Genomic DNA, 6,103 nt, shown 5'->3' with positions numbered 1-6,103 from the left:
ACAGAGGGCAGGGCAGGCCCCTGGGGCTGGGGGCGGGCGGTCACTCCTCACAAGGACGGAAGCTGGCCCATGTGAGCTTGTCCCCACCACTGTCCACTAACCCTCACATCCTATCCAGCCTAGGTGGGCACTGGGCAGGGCCAGGGGTGAAGAGAACCCGGATGAATGCAGGGGGCATCCATCAGCATTTTGACAGACACAATCCTTGATTTCTTGTCCTTGTGATGAAACTGGAGGCCTGGTGGTCGGCTACTCGGGTTTCATCAACGCTGACGGACAAGTCACATCATTGCGCTGAGCACGGCTCAGCTAGGAGCTGGGCTGGGGCTTCTGGAAATGTGTTCCAAGTAATGAGCTGTCATGGTTGTTCACATTTGTTTTATTCTTTCAATAGCAGAGATGTTACCCTGGGTTAATTTCCTGCAGAGACAGGCCGACAAGGCTGGGATGGTGGGAGAAGCCCTGCAAGTCACGGAGTCAGATGCCTCCCTGCAGAGCTGGCCGCAGGCGGGCGAGGGGGTGCCAGCTCCTCGGGCACAGGCTGGAGCTCGGCCTCTCCCAGGCCCCGGGGGTTTCTTTCCATCCCCGGGAAAAATCAGGAATTCTGACAGCACTTCTGCACACGCACTCCTAAAGATGGCTCATTATACAGAAAGTGAACACCTAATTTAACATAACCTAGCATGGCCACCAGCATGGCCAGAGCGTATGGACCCAGCCTCAGGCCAAAAGTGCAAAATCACTGCCACCCCCTCCTCCGGCACTGTCACTGTGTGGTGAGGGGGGCTGCCAAGTAAAGAGGAGCCAGCCCCACCCCAGCCTGATCCGTCCACACAGTCTGGACACAGCGTTCCTCCAGTGGTGTTCTGCCCCGGCCCGGAGGCCCCCTCCTGACACAAGCTCACATCTGGCCAGTTTAGGGATCGGTCCCCACAGGTCGCCCGTTGGCTGTGTGAGACCCCTCTGGGGACTGGAGGCTCAGCCGCCACGGGAGCTGCCGGCAGACACCAGGTACTGCTGGCTTGGCCTGGCACGTCTGGATGGGCCCACACACTCCTCCCTGGTCTCCCGGGACCGTACCCTTCTGCCTCGGGCCTTGCACCAGGCAGATGGACACGGTGCCCACAGGGCATGGGTCCAAGGACACAGTCAGAGAGCACATTTCTGTGGGGGTCTGTGTTCTTCGTTCTCCCGAGGAGATACACACAGATAAGCTCAACCAGCTATGGAAGAAGCACAGTGTATAATTCCATTCTCCAGAGCTGTTATTAATTAAGACTTCTAGGAGCCACGTCCAGCTGGAAGCAGCCGTGGCCGGACCTGCAGCCTCGGTTCCACACGGCTTCCACTCCAACGGCCCCTGGGGAATTTCTGCTGCAAAGATGACAATCTTCCCCCAAGACGTGCCAGTTTATTTTTATACCCAAAGTGCTCTGAAGGAGGACATTTTATTGTTTTGAAGATCTCACCTAATTGTGTTCATCTGAGTGATAACGTTCCTTAAGGTTTTAATTTAAAAAGCCATGCAACTCATTTATTTTATAAATACAAAACCACTCACGCCCCAAATGTATTTAAATGAAAAAGAATCAGCTTCCCTGATTGGCCTCAATTCAGCACAGCTTAGAAAGTTTCAAATGCTGTGAATTTTCACATCAGAAGGACAGTTAATCAACAGATAACACAGGCTGTTTGATGTTGAGCTCTCCAGAAGCTCATTTTAATACGAGGCAGCACATGACTCAACTTGTGTCGGCAGGTTTATAAGTTGTGTGCTTCGAGTCAACACCTTAGCGCATGCAGTCGCTCTCCATTACAAGAGAGATTCCCTCAAAAATTAAACCTAGAATTACCACACGGCCCAGCAATGCCACTCCTGAGCACACATTCAGAGAAGCGAAGAGAGGAGTTCAGACAAAACTGTCCCTCTTGATCCACAGGGGCCAAGAGTCAGGAAGAGCACTGATGCTCGTTTATGGATGAGAACGAACAGGCGAGACGTGGTCCATCCACCCCGGGATGCAGCTCAGCCGTGAGCGCAGTGAAGCCCTGAGCCTCCTACGACAGCGACGACGCTGGAAACACTGTGGCCCTGGAAGAGACCAACCAGGGCGACGCGCGGTGTGACTCCTGGCTGTACAGTGTCCAGAAGACGCCAACACGGAGACAAAGCAGATTTCTGTTGTCCGCTGGCGGGGGTAGGCGGGGGTGAGGAGTTGCCTTTAACCGGGGCCACCTCCGGGGATCAGAGGATCCAGGAGGCAGAGCGCTGGCGGCCGCACACAGTGAACGTGCAGTATTGACCGGAACTGCCCCCCAGAACCTCACAGAAAGGGGTGCACGCAGTGAACACGCACTAATGCCCGGAATGCCCCCCAGAACCTGCCGGCAGTGGGGAGGACAGCCGGAACAGAAACCCCGTCAGAGGGAAGGGAAGTGTCTTCCTGGCACCCCCACTCCGACCCAGAGGGAGGCTTGCCCCCCCAGCAGGCCTCCAAAAGGCCAGGAAAGCAGGTGTGCATGAGCCCTGGGACACCCCCGCCCACTCCTCCCACCAGGACTGGGGGCAAGCCCTCTCCAGGGCGGCCTGTTGAGGGGGCGGGGGAGGCGAAGCGGGTGGCGAAGGGGGCGGGGAGGGGGAGGATGAGGAGCACGAGGCTGCTTCCCTCCGCCCACGGCGCTGTCTGGGCCCTTCTGCGCCACGAGGGACGTCACAGACAGCTTCCTGTCTCATCTGCACAAAGGAGGTGGCAGTCTTCCTCTCAAGGGTTGCCTGTACTCAGCGCGTCACACTGAAGCTGAGACAGGAGAACTAGGAACGCTCCCATCCTTTTAGCTGTGAGTACCCAAATCCGCTATTTGAGAAGCCCAGGTATTTTACTGCAGAGGTTACATTAAGGATTGAAAGTTAACACGGCGCCTGGATTCTACGGAAGGAGATCTAGATGCCATAGCCTTTGTTAGCGAGCATGCCGCCCGGGGGAGGAAGCAGGCGCCCCGCCAGGCCGGGCCCACTTCTCGGCCTTGTTCCCCGAGGGACGCGCCGACCCGGTAATGACGCTGGGGCTCTTCCGCTCGAAGCCCCCGAGGCTCAGCCCTGACTTAGGACAGGCAGGAGCGCCAAGGTCTGGGGCTCAGGCAGCCCCTCGCCCAGAGCCCGGCGAGGCCCCCAGGGGAGACCCTTCGCCTCCGCGGTCCTCGAGAGGGGGTGCTGGGCTGCAGGGGGACCTGGCAGGAGCACAGAGGGGTCGGAGCAGGGGCCGTGGACCGACGGAGTCCCCGCAGCCCCGGCGGAGGCCCTCCCTTCGGCTCGGGCCGCGGCACGGTGGGGGCTGAACGCCCGGGGGAGGGGCCCGGAGCCCAAGGCCGCGGGGGCTCTCGGCTCAGTGACCAAACGGGGCGAATCGAGACACCAGCCACACAGGCCCGAGTCCTCTGGCTTTAGGCCCTAACGACGGTCTCCTTGGGTTGTTCAGGCGGCTGGTTCCGCAAGCTGGGCTCCACGACGGCCCTGGTGAGGATGCGTGAACTTGGTGAGTGAGTGAGGACACGGGGCCTGTGAGCCCAGAGGGGCGGTAGTTGAGAGGGCGGAGCCTGGGAAACCCCGCGGAAGGCGGAGCAGTTGGCCGGGCGCAGGGATCCCAGGGACCCGAGCCCTGCCGGGGACGCGCCCCCACCCAGCTGTCTCGGGCCCTGCTACCCAGCCCCTGGGAGGCCTCGGGCAGCCCCCAACGCGCCCCTGGCTGTCCTGGCCCCCTCCGAGCTCCCCACCCTGTTCCACCCTGTTCCTCCTGGCGCCCCTGGGGCTGGCGGGGCCCTCCCCAGCGCTTTGTCCAGAGACGCAGCCGACTGTGAACAGACCCTTGGAGCTCCATGTGGACCCGTGAGAAGCCTGTTTTCTGACTGTCAGCTCCCGCCAGAGCTGAAGACGCACCTGGTCTTTGCAGCGCCGGCCGGCCGGCCCCTCAGAACGTGAAGCTGGTGTGGGTTTCCCGCACCCAGATGCGTCTCCTGGAGCCGGGCCCTTCCAGCCTCACGCGTGATCTTTGGAGCATCAGAGGGGCGGGCTGTAAAAGTGCCCCAGCTCCACGTCTGAGGGGGCGGCTGAGACCCCGGGCACTCGGCCCTCCACACTTGAGCACTAGCGCCAGATCCAGGTCCTCTGGAGTCACCAGGCTCCCCCGCAGGAGCTGCGCTTTCCCCAGAGTCCAGGAACGTCCAGGCCTGGGCCGGGAGCTGAGAGCAAGGGACCCAGGGGGCGGGGCGATCCCGGGATCCGGAGGAGCTGCTGGGCTGCAGCGCCCGCCAGGGCCAGGTGTCTGCCTGCAACCCCGTCTCCACTGGGACTGTTCCCCGGGGGCCTGTGCTGTCCACTCTCTGCTCTGCAAGCTCAAGCCCCGTCACTGCCCAGCAGACGAGGAAGGTTCCTGAGAGCCTCCACCACCAGACTGCAGCAGCCTCGTCTGCAGACCAGCTTCTCTGAGCAGTCCGGTCGGTGTATCACCACTGAAGCAGTGAAGGACCCCCTGGACAGCCGGGTGCCCATAGGGCCCGGGAGGTCATCTGCCCGGGAATCCCAGCCGTACCTCGGGAGTCTGGGCATGAGCCAGTGGGAGGGCCCATAGCCACCAAGCAGAGCCCCGACTTCCTGGGGGCCCACCCCCCACCTCCACTTGGAGCTGCAGCCAAACCCAGCCCAGCCCTGCCAGGGGCCCAGCGCCCAGGCAGTGGTCCTCCCGTCAACAGGACGTGCGTCTGGCCCCAGAACTGGCCCAGCGTCCCTCACTAGAGACATGCAGCTCTCCTGTGGACCCCCGAGAGCCACACGGATGGCCAGCCTGCGTCCGCGAGGGCGGATTCTGAACTGGGAAGAAATCCCTTCCTTTGATGAGGACACGGCCCCCCTCCGCCCTCCACAGCAGGGAGGCTCCCAATGAGGAGAGAACCCCCCACCGCCACCCCCGCAGCGGTCACAGCCACACCTGGGGACCTTCTCTGAGTCGCCCTGCGCTGTGGCCGCCAGGGGCCAGGAACCCTCCACAGGCTGCTTGGACTAAGGAAATGCCGCCGAGGGCTGGGATCACTGCAGGGCGTGTTCTGGGCTATTTTAAACTGAATGGTGGGTACTTTCTATAGAAGGAACAGGCGTTGACTCTTCTCTTGCTCCGTGGTTTCTGCCACTAATGGTGAAATCTGTCTTCAAAAATCTAAGAAAAAAATCTAATAAAACTCAGTAATAAAGCTTTGGTAGATTGTATATTTATAGCTTTCTGGGTTGGATCTCTTCAGAAGCTGGCGGGTTGGGTTTGTTACCATCTACACAGTAGCCTTTACCGGGCGGCTGTCACAGAAGGGGCCAGGCTCTCACACTGTGGGCTGGGCCCACCAAGTGCTCCTGGGACCTGCTGTCTGTGGGGGGCTCACTTTAACCACACGCAATGACTCAGACACTCCTTCAGCCCTGAGGGCACTCCAGCACCTGGATCCAACCTCAAGGGCTTGGAGCGGTCTTGCAGGCCCGGGGGAGGGGTTGTGCAGGCCCGGGGAGGGGTCTTGCAGGCCTTGGGGTCTGTGTGCACTTGTGCTGAGCGGGGCCGGCCAATGCTGGAGTGACTTCTTTGGGAGGCTGGGCTGATCCCTGAGAGTCTCCCGCTGCCTGCCCTCCCTGGGGTCCCCTGCTGGCAGGACAGGCGATGGGAGGCAGGCCCAGAATCAGCTCACAGCCATACTCACCCCCAGTGAACACGCAGACATTTGAGGGAAGGAGGCAGTCAGCCTGGAGTCCTCCGGGTCCTGCAGGGCAGCTCAGGATAGGGGCACGCTCACCTATGGGCATGGGGGTCCAGGTGGTACTAGGGGGTGGGCGGTTCTGCTCTTGGGGTCTGGGAGGCCTGCCCTCCCAGTAGGACTCCCCTGGCCCAGGGTCCTCGGCGGGGGCTCCCGCAGGCTCACAGGATGCCCAGGGCCTGTTCCTCAGCGGTTGCATCTCAGCGCTCTTCCTTCTGGTTCTCTGAGGCCCCGACGCCCCTGCCATACCCCCGGCTCCCTGCCAGGCACTAGGAGCTAGCTGAGCCCACACACCCTTGGCCAGAGACTAGCAATG

The 6,103-nt window shown here is 61.2% G+C and overlaps 1 long non-coding RNA gene across 1 annotated transcript; it reads left to right on the top strand.

Moving 5' to 3' along the window:
* Positions 1-2,651: 2,651 nt before the first annotated feature.
* Positions 2,652-5,257, top strand: LOC110128955 (uncharacterized). Its single transcript, XR_011488691.1, has 2 exons — positions 2,652-2,838; positions 3,477-5,257. It is a non-coding gene; the product is annotated as an uncharacterized lncRNA (long non-coding RNA).
* The last annotated feature ends 846 nt before the right edge of the window (positions 5,258-6,103 follow it).

Source organism: Odocoileus virginianus, chromosome 7 (genome assembly GCF_023699985.2).
Source record: "Odocoileus virginianus isolate 20LAN1187 ecotype Illinois chromosome 7, Ovbor_1.2, whole genome shotgun sequence".
NCBI lineage: Eukaryota > Metazoa > Chordata > Mammalia > Artiodactyla > Cervidae > Odocoileus > Odocoileus virginianus.
Note: the sequence above shows the minus strand (reverse complement) of the source record. Positions and strands in the feature narration are given on the sequence as shown.